Raw genomic sequence first — 17,747 nt, forward strand, 5'->3', positions numbered from 1 at the left:
AGCTCCTGTCAGCCCCACTGCCCACCGCGGGGCTCCCGACACAGAGTCTTTCCACTGTGACCCTGCGAATAAAGAATGTAACATCTCAGCTGCCCTGCCTCCTCTGATTAATCGAGGGAGGTCTGTGAAACCTAGCGGGATGCCACTGACGATTAATAAACTCCATCCACGGATGGCGCTGAAGACTGCATTCGTGCAAAACAGGTTTTCAGTCCTTGGCTTATGACAATGTTAATTGTGTTAAGGACTCTTGGTGGAGCAGGGGCAAGAAACGCCAGTGCCAGGTTCTATTTCACTTGAGTAAAGAAAATCAGATTAAAATAATGAATGACACTCCAGGACCTCTGAGGTTTCCTGGGGGAGCTAATGAGTGTCCATGGTCTTAGCATGAGACCCCCTCTGTGGCATAAATAGGGATGCATTTCATAGCAGCCAAGCGTCAGGAAATATGCTTTTAATTATCATTTAAGATGTAACCTGTCAGAGGTATTAGTCTCACGTGTATTTAACGAGAATTGATTTTCAGATTGCATTACCCAGAAAGCCGAGGATAATGGACACCCCGGTGCCTTCCTGAGACCTTAGTCGCCACACGTATCTGCGCCCTCGCTGTCCCGCATCGGCAGCCACCAGATATACGATCTGCCCACATGCTGCCCAGGCGGAGGCCTAACTCATTAGCCTTGAAGTGATTTCTGATGAATGAGACTCCACAAAGCTGAGCCTGCCTCACGAGCTTCACTGCAAAGTGGGAGAGCCCCAGGGAAGAGGAATTAGAAGGTGGCACTGCTGCCCGGGGTCCCAGACTGGCCTGGGCACTGCAGGGACATGGTGCAGAAACAGGCACTGGTGGGAGACGCATCTGTGTGAGCAGCGCCCACCTCCTGCTGCACCTTCTCCTGGTTTCCTTTCCGAACCAGCCGAGCACGGCCTGGAGACGTTGGCCAGGTGGGTCCACGCAGAAAGGCAGTGAGAAGGAGGAAAAGATGACTGGTCTTTCAAGTGTGTCCCCACTTGAACTCCTTCGTGAATCATAACCACCTTCCTGTTGTTCTTGCCACAAGCTTGGTCTGCCTTTACACTGATTTCTCTGCCACTTGTGCAAACCAGAGATGTGCTCCATGTGGGTTTGATTCATTTATACGTTGCAGCCTGATGGCCCAGGTCACTTCAGCAACTCGATTGAGCCACGTGATTATCACCTCTTTCTTGTGGTGGGCCTAAGTACACTTCTCAGTTACGGATGGATATTGTGGCCTGCTGCTGGTCTTGCCTGCGACTCCTTTGTTCAAATGGATATTCGAGAGGTGTTCAAGGCAGAGTCACATCATCCGCTTTTTCCTCGTCAGCATCAGAAGGATGGGAAGAGACTTTTTCACTCTGAGATCTCACAGGGCTGTGTTGTATGCCTGTATAAAACCTGAAAGAATGGCAATGCATGTCCCTATATTTGGGAAAATGATAAGGTCCAGGCATAACTGGCTGGGGTGGGGGGTTGCCGTGCTGGCAGGTCATGCAGAGGGAGGTCAGAGGAAGGTGGAGGGAAGGAGATGAAGAAAGTTGAGCCAAGAGGCCCCCGCGATCAAAGGACTACTCTTCTCCTTGGTGGAAGGAACAGGGGTCATCTAGTTTGATAGACACAGAGAGGTATGTGGAGAACCGGGCGGGGGCTACTAGGAAGTCCCCTGACTCAGATTCTGGGAGCTAAGCAGCAGCAGAGGGAAGAACGCGGTTACTGGGGTATCACCCTGACGAGTATCCTAATCTGGGAGGTGGAAGGCAATCCCAATCAAACTGGTGTATTTTGGAAAATAGCACATACCACCCCGGCTGCTTCTGCCCCCTGACTTCTTGGGCCAAGGGCAAGCATGTTTTCCCTACTTTGCCCTTTGGTTGACTCAACTCTAGAAGGGGAATACCAGTGCTCAACGCCAGATGGCACCAGTTATTAAAATTCCAAAGCCCGAAACTAGCCTCGTCCTAATTAAAAGTTGAGCTCTGAACTCCCGAACCTTTGGCTCAATGGCCTGATGTGATTCCCTGGGGCATCCCCAGTCAGTGGCTCCCACTGGGCCTGTTCTGGGCTTGCAAGCCAAGGAGTGGGCTGGGCAGTGTCTCCTGATCTCGCTGAGCATGGTGTGTGACAAGGTGGCCGCCGGCCTTGATCTGGGCATTCTAGGCTGGCCACAGTAAGAATTTGGGTGACATCTCTGGTGGTTCTGTGGGTTGGTGGTCAACAAAGTGGTGGGGTTTGGAGCCAGAAGGCGGATTGGATCTGGCCAACTCTTGGCTACTCTAGCACTGATTACAGGGATTCAAGCAGCCCATTAAGAAATCATTTCCCTAATCCCCAAGGGAATATAAACCAGCCCATTTTCCTCATCTTGAAACACTTTTGGTGAAACACATATTGGGGCAGAAAATGAAAATGAAACCCCTGTGGAATTCTCTTGAGGCTGGGAAAATTTCATGGAGTTCAGGTCTTCTCTCTGTACTTCTGTTACCACGAATAATGGAGAATTGTCTCTACTTGATTTCAATTCAATGGCCCTAAGCATCACTGATTCGTTTTTTTGTATGATTGTGAGCTATATATTGAATATCCAATTTCCTTCACTTTTCCTGATGATAGCGAGAAGCACAGGGGATTTTAGCTCCCCCATGAGAGGTTGCTGTGGAGTCGATGACTAAGACCACAGGATGGACTCTACTATGTTGTTATATGGTGACGTGACTCTCCCTTCTACCTCCAGCAGATTTCTCTGCACAAGAAAGACCAGACCAGATGGGAGCTGGTCCTCATGATGCTTATTGTGCCTTTCATTGTCACCATAAGTGGGCTTAGAAGGATTCTGAGAACAAAATGGAGCAGGACAGCCAGGCTCGTGGGTCCGTACAGAAAACTGGCCTCTGAGCCTCCTCTGTTCAGGATGGGACGGAGGCCTACAGAACCCCCATGTGTCATCCTTGGCAGAGGAAGTTCCCTCAAGGTTTGAGATTTCCCCCAAGGAACCCATAAAGCAATAAAGCAATCTGTCTCTTGAGTGGACAGAAGAACCACATGTGTTCAGAGTGTGCATCGCGTGAGGGTCGCACCTCACATGTCCCACACTGGAGTTCTGCTTAGTTTATTTTCAAAGTATTCTCCTTGGGGCATAGATCTCACTTGGTTTTCTGTGAACAGCCTGGAAACTGGTGACTTGAATCCTGTTCTGATGCTTCCTGTCCTTGACATTCAGCCTCCAAATGAAGCAGTGTGATGGCAAGTTTAAACTAACATGATTAGTGGCTCTCACTGCCTCAGTTCAGTCAAAGGACAGGAAATGGAAAATAATCTGTCTTTATTTCAACCCCAAGTGCATCAGTTATGAGAAGTAGAATGACCTCTTAGCTCCTTAGTGCATTCAGGTATTTTTGGTTTATTCAAATCGCTGTGATTCTACACCACATACAGCATCTCCTCCCTTCTCCCCAAGCACTTTTAATCATAGAGATTGTTCCCACATTCTGTTCTTATATTTCCTTAGCTGCTGGAATATTCCTTCACCAGAGACGCATCAGATAACCATGAACACATGGTTGGGACGGTTGGAAGTGAGCTACGGAGAGACAACTGGAGACACATGGACAAGAAATCGTAAATGTACCATGTCCTCGTTTCCTCCCTTCCTTCTAAGACCTTCTGATAGACACGTGCTTTACCATCTTCACAATCCACCATCAGGATTTTATTCAAAATCATTTCCCATCAATAATAATAATAATTAACATTTACGTATCTTACTTTCTTTCTGAGGCCACATTTCCTGGGTGGTGGACAACTCCATCATGAGGAAGCACCAAAAGAAAGACAACTAGTAGTGACAATCTTTAATGTAGGCAGGAAGTGGGCCGTCTACCAGTCACAAAGCAGGAGAGGGTCAGGTTCAGATGAGTCCACGCAACTTTAAACGTGATCCTGCAGCAGAGTCAATATGCATTAAGTCAGGCATCTGGGTGCAGAAAGGGTGCAATTATATTTGCAAGGTTTGTTACAAAAGATGTAGACACACACGCACATAGAAACTCACTCATAACGTTAGAGACACTTGAGTGGCTCAGTCTGCCTTTGGCTCAGGTCATGATCCTGGGATCCTGGGACGTTGGGATCACGCCCCATGTTGGGCTTCCTTCTCAGTGGGGAGGCTGTTTCTTCCTCTATCCCTCCTCCTCCCACTCGTGCTCCCACTCTCTCTCCTTCTCTCAAATAAGTAAATAAAATTTTTTTAAAAATAAATTCATTCATGAAACTTATTTTATTGTAGAAACTTTGGATACCTCTAGTTTTAAAAAAAAGGAAGTAAGAGTCGTGTATAACCTTACCACCCAAAGATAATCATTATTATTATTTTGGCACATGTCTTCTAGTTTTCTTTTCTATGACTTGTATATGGCTTTTTAAATTTTTTTATTTATTTTATTTTTAAAGAGATTTTATTTATTTATTCATGATAGACATAGAGAGAGGCAGAGACACAGGCAGAGAGAGAAGCAGGTTCCATGCAGGGAGCCCGATGTGGGACTCGATCCCAGGACTCCAGGATCATACCCTGGGCGGAAGCAGGCACTCAACCACTGAGCCACGTCAGTGGCTAGGGGTCCCTATATGGATTGCTTTTCCATGCATAGATGAACATTTTTCCATCTCAGGAAACACGCTTTGCACAATGAGACTGCCTCGTAGGAGTACACAGTGATCAATGTCACCAACCCTCTCTTGTTAGACACCTGAACCATTTCTAGTTGGGCTACATCATCCATCGTCTAGGGATCTCTTGCTACATCGTGATCATGTTCATAGATAACACCCCTTGAAGCAGGACACTGAGTCAAGGAGCATGTGCATGCTTATGATCGCACTTGCTGCCAAGTTGCCCCTAGAGAGTTGGCATCAATCTTCCCTCTCATCCTCATTGTATGAGGTGCTTGTTTCATAGGAATTATTCTATCTCATGGACGCTAGAGCAGGGCTGCAATGTGGAATCCAGAGTCAGTTGGAGAAGACCTGCTAATGATGAGGCAGGAATGGTGGCTCATAAAAGAAGAACTAGATTCTCCAAAATCAAATGATGTTTGGGAGTCCTGAGTTCCAGTCCTGCCCTGACAAGCTTGCACAACTTTACTTCTCTGGGCCTCAATGTCCAGTCCTAAAAAGTGAAGTGGTGATTGAGGCAATCAGCAATAGGCTAAAATAAAATAAAATAAAATAAAATAAAATAAAATAAAATAAAATAAAACAAAAGTCCCTGAAATGAGGTTTCCTGCTTCCAAGTGGGCTCCGAGCGTAGGGCAGCTGCTAGAGTTACATCTGTGGCTCTGCATGGGAAACCAGTCACAGTGACGTTCATTCCCCATGAGAAGGAAGCTCTGTTCTTGGCCAAGACACCCGTGGAGCCCTCCTCCTCTCGTAACCAGTGAGGTCAGATATCGGTAGTGATAACTGGCTTTAGGGCTCCTAAAGCATGTGTTGCCACACCGGCAGTCTCCACCCAGAGTTGAGGGAGCCACATGGAGCCCGTGCCTCGGACCTGCCTACAGGTTTTCTAGATCTGGCGGACAAGACAGGCGTCCAAGCCTCCTCCTTCCTGCAGGAATGCCCTCTTCCCATGGTTGGCTCCTCACATGCTGTTATCTCACCTGTTCCATGAATGATCTGGATTTAGGGATGCAGAGATTGAGTTATAACCACATACTGCAGACCGAATGGTGCTCTCCAAGGACTCATACATTGAATCCCTCACCCCCCCCCCATGTCCTGATATTTGGAGTAAAGAGAGGATGAAGGATAAATGAGGCAATGAGGGTAGAGCCCTGATCCAATAGGATTAGTGGCCTTGTAAGGAGAGACAACAGAGCCTGCTCTTCATTCTCTCTTTCTCTCTCTGTCTCTGTCTGTCTCTCTCTCTGTCTCCTTCATATGAGGACGCAGCAAGCCAGGAAGTTCTCACCAGTAGCCACATTGACTAGCATCTTGATTGTGGCCTTCCAGCTTCCAGAACCAAGAGAGATGAAGGTTGTTTAGCCCCTCTGGCTGCAGTGTTTGGGTACAGCCGGCCTCGCAGAGGAAGACACCACACAATGAAATCACGAAGAACTTCCAAGAACTAAGCAGAGGTTTCGCGATGGCGTGATAACTCCATGTGTAAGAACAAAACAGCTTTCAGGGTCTTCATCTACACCACAGAGATGGGGAGGTCAGGTAGGCCTCACGCCGGGCTTCGGTCCTACTAGCCACGTGGCTCTCAACAGTCACAGCGAGCGAGCATCAGACCGGGCGCAGTGAGCACACAAGGGGAACGGCTCAGTCCCATCACTGGACCCCGTTTGCTCCTGCTGGCAGCCCACACTTTTGGAACAAGGTGCAGGGATGAGGTGTCTCCCGTGGAACTCAGCACAGGAATAGAGCATCATCACCAGTGCAGATGCGCTCTCTCTCTCTCTCTCTGTCGTTCTCGCTCTCGCTCTTGCTCTCTCTGGCCTGTGGCCCAGGGAATCACACACTTCTCACTTGCAGCACAGCAGGAAGACAGAAACACGATGAGGCCGCCTCCAGGCCCAGGACTCCACCCCCCAACCCCGAGTCCCGAGAACCTGATAGGGCCTCGCAGGTTCCGAGCATCAGAAGCCAAATCCAAAAAAAAAAACTCATTTGGGGAATATGAATAATAGTGAAGGGGAATATAAGGGAAGGGAGAAGAAATGTGTGGGAGATATCAGAAAGGGACACAGAACATAAAGACTTCTAACTCTGGGAAATGAACTAGGGGTGGTGGAAGGGGAGGAGGGCGGGGGGTGGGGGTGAATGGGTGACAGGCACGGAGGGGGACACTTGACGGGATGAGCACTGGGTGTTATTCTGTATGTTGGTAAATTGAACACCAATAAAAATTAATTTATAATAAAAAAAAATAAAAAAAAAATAAAACTGACTTCAAGATAAAAAAAAAAAAAAAGGAGCAAGCTGAGCACTCTTGGATGCACACACACATCTGTTGTCTCACTCAGGAAGGCTCACTTACCTAGAGATATTCGTGGTGATTCAAGGGGTTGTTGCTTCGTAGAGAAACCCAGCTGCTTGGCTATTTACTGGCTATGAAGCCACCTTTTTTGAATACTTAGTATATGCCAGACCCGGCTCCAGGATCCGGACATGAGCTCACTGGTTGCTCTCAACAACTGGAGGCCGGCGCCGGGATTTCTGGATCAGAGGCAAGGAAAGTGTCCGGTCACCACGTGCTCACTTACAGCCCAGTGGGGAGACACCAGGACCATTTCCTGATCACGGGGTGCGCTTCTCCACGGGCCGTTGGTCTTTCTCCAGGGTCAAATAGACATTCACTGGCGAGGCACAAGAAATCTCATCATATAAAAAATTGCTGGGCCCCCATCTTTTTCTCAATGTTGGCTAAATATTCAGCATCTCACTCCTGAGAACACATTTCTTGCAGTTCCCTAGCTTGGCTTACTCAAACTGTCCCAAGGGGTGTTTTATTCCTTACGGATCATCTCCTGGAATAGGTCTCTCTTGAAAACAATCTACCCCCCCACCTCACAGGACCAGAGAAGATACAAAAATCTAATTAAAGAGAAATTGATTCTTTGTGATCGCCTGTATTCTCCAAGGTTTCATTATTTAGGCCGTGAATACGCTTTATTTTGCAACCAGATAACAATTGCTCTTTGTTTATAATTGCAAACAGGAAGCTAGCAGCCCAGCTGTCAGTGGGCGCACAGAGTGCCGTTTTGCAATGCCCTCCACCCCGAGTTGGGGTGCTTGCTCTGCTTTCTGGAATGTCCTTTCCACGTCCCACGGAACAAAGCCCTTCCACACGCGTTATCCCTTATCAGTGACTCAGAAGTGAAACAAAGTCCTCTTCCACCGTCGATAGCTTAAATACGAGATTCAAAAGCTGAAGGTATTTGCAATAATTCTAGAAGTGATTTCGGAGGTAGGAGCATCTACCACTCATCCCACAGACCCACGTCAACCTAGGCCCTGGCTCTTTGTTTGAAAAAAAAAAAAAGAAAAGAAAGAAAGAAATGATGTCAAATTGCTGAAACCACGGTCTGAATGATGATCCCTTTCAGATATTTTGAATTATGACAACAACAACTCATTCAAGACTTTTTTTTCTTCTTCAATGTTTAGCTTCTTGCCATGAGAGGGGCCGGTCATGGTGTTCTGGGTGTACGGATGGAAAGGGTGTACAGGCTCAGCTGAGCATGGCCATGTGGGAACCTGTACCATCACGTTCCTTCATGATCCATCGTGCCTCCAGGTCACATCAGAAAAGTGGGAAAGACCTGCTATATGCTTGTGTGCAAACACTAGGGTGACTTATTAAGAAACATAAGAACCCATGTAAGGATCTGATCGGGAGAACAGAAGGGGAGGAAGAAGAGGAGGAAGAGATGAAGAGGAAAAGGGAAGAAAGAAGTCAGGGAGGAAAGGGAGGAGGGGCCCCAGGAGGAGGGAGGAAGAAAAGAGAGAGGAGTTACCCCATCTCATCCCACAGAGAAGCTAGATATTTCCTTTTAGAATTCAAAACTATTTCCGGATCTGTAATCCACTTGTCCTTTTTTCTCAGCTTCCTACCTCTCAGGAAACTTGTCTTTGCATAACCTCTTCTTTTTTTTAAAAAAGATTTTATTTATTTATTCATGAGAGACACACAGAGAGAGAGGCAGAGACACAGGCAGAGGGAGAAGCAGGCTCCATGCAGGGAGCCCGACGTGGGACTCGATCCCAGGACCCCAGGATCACACCCTGGGCTGAAGGCGGTGCTAAACTGTTGAGCCACCCAGGCTGCCCTCTTTTTTTTTTTTTTAATAGTATTTTATTTTCAAGTAGGCTCTAGGCCCGGTGGGGGTCTTGAACGCAAGACACTGCAATCTAGAGTCCCACAGTCTACCAACAGAGTCACCCAGGTACCCCTCCACGACCTCTTCTTAAGGCCCTGCTTTGAGGAGTCTGGGATCCCCTTTCTGTCCCAGATGCTCACTACCCATCTTCCAAGCAAAACCTTGAGTCAGAAACATCCTAGAGGCCTGTGAGCCTCTGGGTACCCCCGCCTGCAGCTGTGCCGGGGACTCTGGCGCCCACCTGGGCTGCCCTGCGGTCATGGACATGGTCCTCGATGCCTGGTTCACCTTCCCTCTTCACTGTGGGGCCCCTGAGGGTCTGTACTTTTGGTTGGAAAGTAAAAGACCCGGAAGTTTTTTTTAAAATCATGGTAAAATATGCATATATATATAAATAACAAAATTTTAACCATTTAACCATATTTTGTGTGTTATTCTTTTCATGCAAATTCTCTTCGCCAATATTTAATCACTAATTTTTTGCTTCCATGTTCATAAATAAGCTTTGTCATTTTCTTTCACTGTGCAATCCACCAGGAGATTCTATTGATGTTGCACCAACTTTGTCCTTTTGTAAAAGCACCTAACGCTGGCTGATGGTGTGTCGGGAGTGTTGACAGCAAGGAGGCTGGGTGGGAGCAGGGGCAGAAGGGAACTCTGTGTGCCTTTCTCTCCAGAGAGAGAACCTAAAATTCTTAGGTTTGCTGTGAACCTAAAATTGCTCTAAAGTCATCTAATTTTTTACATTTTAAATAAAATGTAGGGGATCCCTGGGTGGCTGGGCGGTTTAGCGCCTGCCTTTGGCTCAGGGTGCGATCCTGGAGTCCTGGGATCGAGTCCCGTGTCGGACTCCTGGCATGGAGGCTGCTTCTCCCTCCTCCTGTGTCTCTGCCTCTCTCTCTCTCTCTCTATGATAAATGAATAAATAATTTTAAAAAATCTTAAATAAAATGTACCGTCATAACCACTTTCAAGTGCACAGTTCAGTGGCGTTAAGTTGTGAATGAGATCTCCTGACCTTTTCTCACCTTGCCAACCTGAAACTCCGAATGCCTCAAACGACTCCCCTCATTCCCTCTCCCCCAGCCCCTGTGAACCTTCATCCTACTTTCTCTTTCTATGATCCTATTTCTGATACCTCATACAAGTGGAATTGTACAGTATTTTTGTGGCTGGTTTATTCCACTTAGCACAACATCCTCAAGGTACATCCATGTTGGAGCATGCGACAGGATTTCCCTTTCTATCTCTCTTTTTAAAAGATTTTATTTATTTATTTATTTATTTATTTATTTATTTATTTATTCATGAGAGACACAGAAACAGAGACACAGGCAGAGGGAGAAGCAGGCTCCATGCAGGGAGCCTGACATGGGACTCAATCCCGGGTCTCCAGGATCAGGCCCTGGGCCGAAAGCAGATGCTAAACCTCTGAGCCACCCAGGGATCCCTTCCCTCCTTTCTCATGCTGAGTTTTACTCCATGGTTTGGAGAGACCACATTCTGCTCACCCATTTCTCCGTCGATGAACACTTGGGTTGCTTCCACCCCTTGGGGTTGATAAGTAATGCTGCTATCAATGTCAGTGTGCAAATATCTCTTCAAAATTCCATTTGGGCCATTTTTTAAAATCCTTAAATTTTACTCTCTTAGCAAATTTCAATTCCATGATACAGTGTTACCAACTGTAGCTACACTAGATATACATTAGATCCTCAGATCTTAGTCATCTTGTAATGGGAAGTCTGTGTCCTGTTTCCCCCACTTCCAGCCCCTGGCCACCACTTGTCTACTCTTTGCTTCCATGAGTTCAGCGGGTTTTTGTTTATTTGTTTGTTTGTTTTTTGTCTTTGTTTTTTAGGTTCCGTATACAAGTGATGTCGCTCAGTGTTTGTCTTTTTCCGTCTGGCTTATTTCACTTAGTAGAATGCCCTACGGAGTTACCCATGTTGTTGCAAATTGTTTTTCAAAGCTGAGTGATATTCCATTTTCTTTATCCATTGATCCATCGAAAGACTCCTAGCTTCCTTCTGTACCTTGGCTATGGTGAAGAATATGAGCACGGGGATACAGATGCCTCTGAAACAATTTCATTTCCTTCAGATCCATACCCAGAAGTGGGACTGCTGGGTCACAGGCTGGATCTATCTTTGTTTTTGTTTTTTGCTTTTTTTTTTTTTTTATTCATGAGAGACAGAGAGAGGGGGGGCAGAGACACAGGCAGAGTGAGAAGCAGGCTCCATGCAGGGAGCCCAACGCGGGACTCAATCCTGGGTCCGCTGAGCCCCCGGGCTGCCCTGGATCTATCTTTGACCGCTTTTTGAAGGCAAAATTCAGTGGCAATAAGGGCGTTCACATCGCTGTGTGGCTATCCTGAGGATTTTGATACTGAGCACGCAGATTCGGACTCCCCCAAGGGAGAGGTCACCCCAATCTCCAGGCCTAGAAAGGGAGACGTGGGGCAAGCTTCTCTCCAGCTCGTCGAGGAGGCTTTGACAAAGGATCTCTTGCCAGGAGGGACCCCCATCCCCAGCCTCTGCTCGCTCTGGTGCACTGGGGCCTTCCTGCTGCCCACCCCATCCCTCCTCCTCCCACCCCTGCCCAGGTCCCAAGCCAGGGCCCCTCCTGGCTGTACACCTGCCCCTGCGGACCCATCATGTCACCAGGCCGGGGGTTGAACGGCCTGACCTGAGCAAAGCGGGCCTCTTGCGTGCCCTCTGGAAACGCAGAGCGAGCCCCCTCCCTGGGCTTCCCAGTCGCTCTCCCCCGCACCCCTCCCAGTGCCCTGCACTCTCTGTGGGGTGCTAGGGTTTCCAGGCGGGTATGGGGAAAGTGCCTCCGGGTTTATCAGAGTTCATCTGACTGTCTAACAGCAGGCGCCGAGCTGCCAGCATCCCTGCGACTAGAATTTCAACCATTTTTTCTGCTTAACACCTCGCAGCCCCCTCCTCCCCCCGCCCCACATAATAAACTCCATTCTTCTCCCGCCAGCCGCCAGCAAGGCCAGCCCGGGACCTCCCGCGTGGGGACACCGGCTTCACTGAGCCTGCCGGATAGTCTCCCCTTTCCGCCAGCACTTTCAGCGGTAACCCTAGCAGCCCCGGTGGAGGGGCGCCCGGCTGAGCTGCGGACAGTCCGGGCCTGGGCCTGGTGGACGGTGCGCTCACCGGCGGGTCGCTGGCTCTCAGCTTGCACCGTGACCCTGGAGGCACGAAAGAAGAGACTTGCCTCCCCCTGACCTTGCAGGGAGGTCTGGAGGCTGCTTTCACCTCACTGTGGAGGAAGGACAGGGATTGAAGGGAGGGACACGAACCCAACACAGGGCCAGGTATTGTACCTAGAATTAGGCTCTGCTCCCTAAGAGGGACGGGCCGTCGGGTAACTCAGGCGAGTGAGGGTCATTCGAGGACCCCGTACCAGGTGAATTTGGCTTACATCACAGCACAGGGCGTTTAGCTTTGACTTTAGTTTGGTGGCCACCTGAGTGAAGCAGCAAAAGATCTGCATTGGACAGCTTTTAGCAAGAGTCACCTGGGGTTAGCTTTTCTTTTTTTTTTTTTTTTTTTTTTTTGAGAGTGAGAGAGATTTCGTATTTTAGCTTTTGCATTTTATCAGGTGCTCACAAGCGTCTATGACTAACGTGATATTAAGCAGCAAGACGTTACGATCTGCTAGGATCAGCCTCCATGTGCCTATACCGTAACCTGTATCCTAATCTCACAGGCATTTGCTTTCTGCGGTAACACCTACAGCTCCACCTCGTTTCAACAGCCACAAGCCCTGGGGTTCGTGTTCCCACGATGAACACATGCTCCCGCCTTCTGATGGCCATTTGTGCTATTTCTTGGGGTGGAGTGTGTTTAAGGTTTTATTTTATTATTTATTTGAGTAGGAGAGCCAGAGAGAAAGAGAGAGCACAAGTGAGGTGAGGGGCAGAGGGAGAAGCAGATGCCCCAATGAGCCGGGAGCCCGATGCAGGACTCGATCCCAGGACCCCGAGATTATGACCTGAGCCAAGAGCAGACGCTCAACGGACTGAGCCACCCAGACCTGCCATGTGTGTGCTTGTTTTAAACACTATTAATAAGCAGGAGGGAGCATCCTGCACATGTCGCTTTGCAACTTCATGTGAGCTTCTGAAATAAATCCATAAAATGAAAACTGAAACTGAAAAAGGTCAGATGCTGTCATCTGTCAAGACCCCTTGGCTCTGTGATGATGGTGAAGATGCACGGCCTTCTCCCTGTCCCTCCCTTTTTGCTCCAAGCAGCTGAGGGAGGTCGGGGAGAAGGTGAACACGAGCCAGGGGACCTCACAATGGAGATGGGGCCTGAAGTCGCCTGTGGGTCTCAGGTGGGGGTGAGGCGCCCCAGACAGGAGGGCAAGGAAGTCCGAGCAGGGGACACAGAGGAAGCGAGGCTTGTGTCTGTCCTACGAGGCCGGGCAGGTTGTCACTCATTCCCAGGGACAACGGAGGGTGTGCCAATGCGGGGGTGGGGGGTGACGACGGAGACTTTTCCAGGCACTTCACCTCCGGGCCGTGGACCCCCTGCAGTACCTTCCCACCACCCCCTGTTGTCCTTGCTTGTGGCCCCAGGGCCGAGTCACTGCAGGCTCCTTCCTCCTCCCTGCCCACACAGGGCTCTGCTGGGGCTCGCCCGTTCCTCCTCAGAAACTAGGACACGTCACCTGTGTGGCGCTGCAGGGCTCTGACAGCAGGATAGGGAAGTCGCTCGAGCTCCCTGCCCACCCCCCTCCAGCCCCCTCCAGCCCCTGCCAGGTGCACCCGAGGCTCATTAATCACGTCCACAGCTGCATTGTCTGGGCCTCTCCGAAGAGGACGAGTGACATTTAAAAGCCATCGAGTGTGCACGTGAGTTCTGTGGCTCTCCGTGTCTGCAAATGTAATGGTTGCAGGTGGGGACCCCCTTCCCCAGCCGCTCCCCACACCCCAGCTCGCCAGACATGTGTCCACAATGGTTTGCCACCGAGGGCTGCTTCCCACGTTGTTTCTAAGGAAGAGGGAGGAAGATACACATGGAGCCATCCCATGGCCTCGGGCCCAGCACATCCCCTGCCCACCTGGCACCTGGACCAGAGTCAGAAAGTGGCCCAAATGTGCTGCCGTGGACACCTGCTGCCAGAGGGAAAAGACGATGCTGGACCCACTGCCTCAGGGCGCCCCATCTTCTCTCCCTGCCCCATGACACGCAGCTGACCCACGCAGGTGGGTGCTGAACGCAGGCCCAGGGATCCACTGGAGTCCCAGCAGAAGCCACCTTTGGGTTGTCTGGGGCATCCCAGGGTCATCGGATGAGCAAAGGCACTGTGGCCAGACCGGCCTACGACCAAAGAACAGCTCTGTGGTGAGGCGAGGCATTCGACGTCCCTGACATTTTAGTTCTTTTTGATACAACTTATTTTCCTTTGCTTCAGTGTTTTATTAAGAATGAATAAGTTCTGGTGGGTGTCTGGTGGGTGCAGTGGGTTAAGCAATCGATACTTGGTTTCAGCTCAGGTCATGATCTCAGGGTCGTGGGATCAAGCCCTGAGACGGGATCCCCGCTCAGCACAGAGCCTGCTTCTCTCTCTGCCCCTCCCCCTACTCATGCTCGCTCTCTCTCTCACACAAATAGATGGATGAATCTATAAATAAATAAATAAATAAATAAATTCCTATGTAAAATATTCCTAGTTTTCCCCACCAAGCTTCCCTAGTTCCGTAAGACTAGACCCAATGCCAGTGACTCGTCCCCTGAAAGGCCGCGAACAGGCCCTTCCTTTTCAAACCTGCATACATTTGTGTGGGCACCGGCTGCCTGTCTTTTACAGCTAATTCTGTGAAATGTTATCTCCAGACATGCATCGGGAGGGCCCTCCACCCTGCCCACATAGTCAGTTATCACTAAATACTGGTTAAACGAATGACTTAGGTAAATTTGTTAGTTTTGAACCATTTTGTCTTCTGGGAAGGTTGCATGAAAAATTAAAACGGTCCTGGCCCGTCAGCAATACACACAGCTGTACATTATGTTTTTGTCCCAAGTTCTCAGAGTGCTTGATTTTAGTTCTCCAGGCAGGCAGATGAAGAGGTATCAAAAAATAATAATAATAATAAAGCGTTGACTCCAGGTTACATTGGAGAACTTTCAGTTTTTAGAATATTTTTGGGCTCCAGCAAATATACTTCGCTTTTGGGCTATGCCTTCAGACTTTGAACTGTTCCTGCCTTTCCCTGGAAGGGTTTTTTTTCTGTAACATCCATGTGAGCTTGTCGACTAGAGGCTGGCTTTCAGCATTCCATGACATTTATAGACTGAGAGATCCTAGCAACGTGAGGCCTGCTTCCAGTGGGAAATTTAACAGGATAAAACGGCTGTGTATACCACACGTACCTTCATTCCCAAATATTGGGACTATTGTCTTTACTACGTTGGCCTTACACATTTCAATTAAGATTTATTTTTAAAGAGCATACTAAAATGTGTTTATAAAAAAAGAAAGAAAGAAAGAAAATGTGTTCATAAAAAAAAAGAAAGAAAATGTGTTCAAAAAAAAAAAAGAAAGAAAATGTGTTTATAACGAATTTTGTACCGATAGTGCAATGGAGTTATTTAACTGACATATCAATAAACTTAGCATGTGTGATTTTCATCTTATATAACCAGAAATTCCCAGTGAGCAATCAGGACATTGGGCCTTGTCTTACACAAACACAGCTGTTGTTTTGAGAAAATAATATGATTAACAGAATTTTCAGGAAGAATGCTGTGTCAATAAAAATTAATTTTAAATTGTCCTATGAAATGTATCTCACACACACACACACACACACACACCTTCTACCTTTATTTGCCACAATTGAAATAAAAAGGACTTCTGACTGTTGCTAGAATTTGTTTCTTCCCAGATCCCAAATTCCAAATACTTATAATAAAAACATAGACACTTTGAAGACAGAAGGTTTTCTTCTATTCCCGAGTCTGAGCTGATGCCAGAATAACAAAGAGGAAGCATCCCCAGATGGGCAGTCAAGCCCATAAATCTATTTTCAGGGGTCAGCTCTGCAGAGCCAGATGCTGAAATGTGAAGTGAGTGAGTTCCCTAAGGAAGTGCATGGAGAGGACCAAGGGGAAACCTAGGGTAAGTCCACAGGTTGGTAGGAGGAAAGAAATTCAGCAAGAAGAGACTAAGAAAAAAAAGATTTTTAATCACACAAAGGGAGCGAAGTGATCCAGAATTTCAAAGAGAGGAAGAGGCTGACATGGTCATATGTAGTAGAGGTTGAAGACCCTGCCTCCTGGAAGTGGGCGTCAGGAAAGGTATTGTGACGCCTGAGATACACGTCCACCAACGAGGTGAGGACAGAAGTGGAATCTGATGAGGTAAGCTCCTAAGAGGTAAAAAATAAAATAAAATAAAAATAAAAGAATAAACGCAGTTTTGAATACCAACCACTATAGGAGTCTGACACCGACACAAAAGAGAGAAGATGGAAGCCCAGTGGGCACAACTGTTTCAGACTAGAGAAAACTTCCAGAGTGATCTTTGGAATCCAGACAGCAGAACCTGGTGGGAGACAAGTCTGGAGATTCTAAAGAAGAGAGAAAATCACTGAAGCACCTGCCCAGGGGAAGTGAGAAAGGAGGAAGGGGTGTGAAGAGGACAGAGCCCCTTTGATAGGAGCTCCTTCCGCAGCATTTTCAGCCAAACAGCAGGCAGACGGCGGGGAAGCTGTGGGGTGAGGCAGTCCCAAGGGCCAGAGAGCAGAGGCGCTGCTGAGGCCAGGGCGTGTTGGGGGCACAGAGGGGACCTAAGTCTGCTCAATGGCAGCAGGATCCCTGAGGGCGGGATGGACCCCGTGGAGCGGTGACTTTCCCTAGGCGTCCTCTGCAGCCAGGAGTGTGGGGCTGGGGACCGAACCCACCCCCTGATCAGGAGGAAAGTGGGTAGCGCGCTGCCTACCGCCAAGTTCACCTGCTGTGTTTCTGGCGCTCTGTTTCCATCTTTGCATCCGTTCTACCTCCAGCTCTAAATGTCACCTGCCAGGAGGCATGTGCTTTGTTTTCCTCTGAATCCCTGGGTCTGGATCACTGGATCTCAAAACCCACGGGACTCATCACATGAATCATTTTGCAATTGTTTCTTGGGCGCTCAGGAAGGATCTTCATCTGCCGGCGGAAGATAAAGACCACACCGGGCTCATAGAGCCCCTTCGTGCTACAGATGGAGGAGCCAGAGCCCAGAGAGGTCGACTTGACGCCCTTGTTCTCGGGCGTCTGCTGGTTTCCTCTTCCATGGAGCCTTCCAGGGCCATCGCTCACATTCTGTGTCTGTGCCGGTTCTAACCCAGGATCACTCCATTCAGAATTTGGGGCGCCTGAGTGGCTCAGTTAGTGGAGCGTCTGCCTTTGGTTCAGGTCACGATCCCAGGGTCCCGAGATGGAGTCCTGCATTGGGTTCCCTGCTCAGTGGGGAGCCTGCTTCTCTCTGTGTTCCTCACCTACTCTCTTCTCTCTTGCTCTCAACCATGCATGCAAATAAATAAATAAAATCTTTAATAATAATAATTAATAATAATAAAATAACAACATCACTCAATGGAAATTGTAGTTGAGCTAGAAGCTCCTGCAGAACCACTCAGCACTGGAAGGGCAGTGCTACACCATGAGCTAGAAAGTCTGCTTGATGAGGGAAAGTGCCCCCAAATGCAAGTGGAAGAAGCAGCAGCAAGACAGTGGTGGTTGGTGTGTGCAAATGAGGGACCCGATGAGGTGGCATAAGCTCTGGGATGTCAGCGTCCCAGAAGTTAAGGGACTGAGGGCTTTAAGGTGCTTCTCTATGGG

The sequence above is a fragment of the Nyctereutes procyonoides genome, unplaced genomic scaffold (assembly GCF_905146905.1).
Source record: "Nyctereutes procyonoides isolate TBG_1078 unplaced genomic scaffold, NYPRO_anot_genome, whole genome shotgun sequence".
In the NCBI taxonomy this organism is placed as follows: Eukaryota; Metazoa; Chordata; class Mammalia; order Carnivora; family Canidae; genus Nyctereutes; species Nyctereutes procyonoides.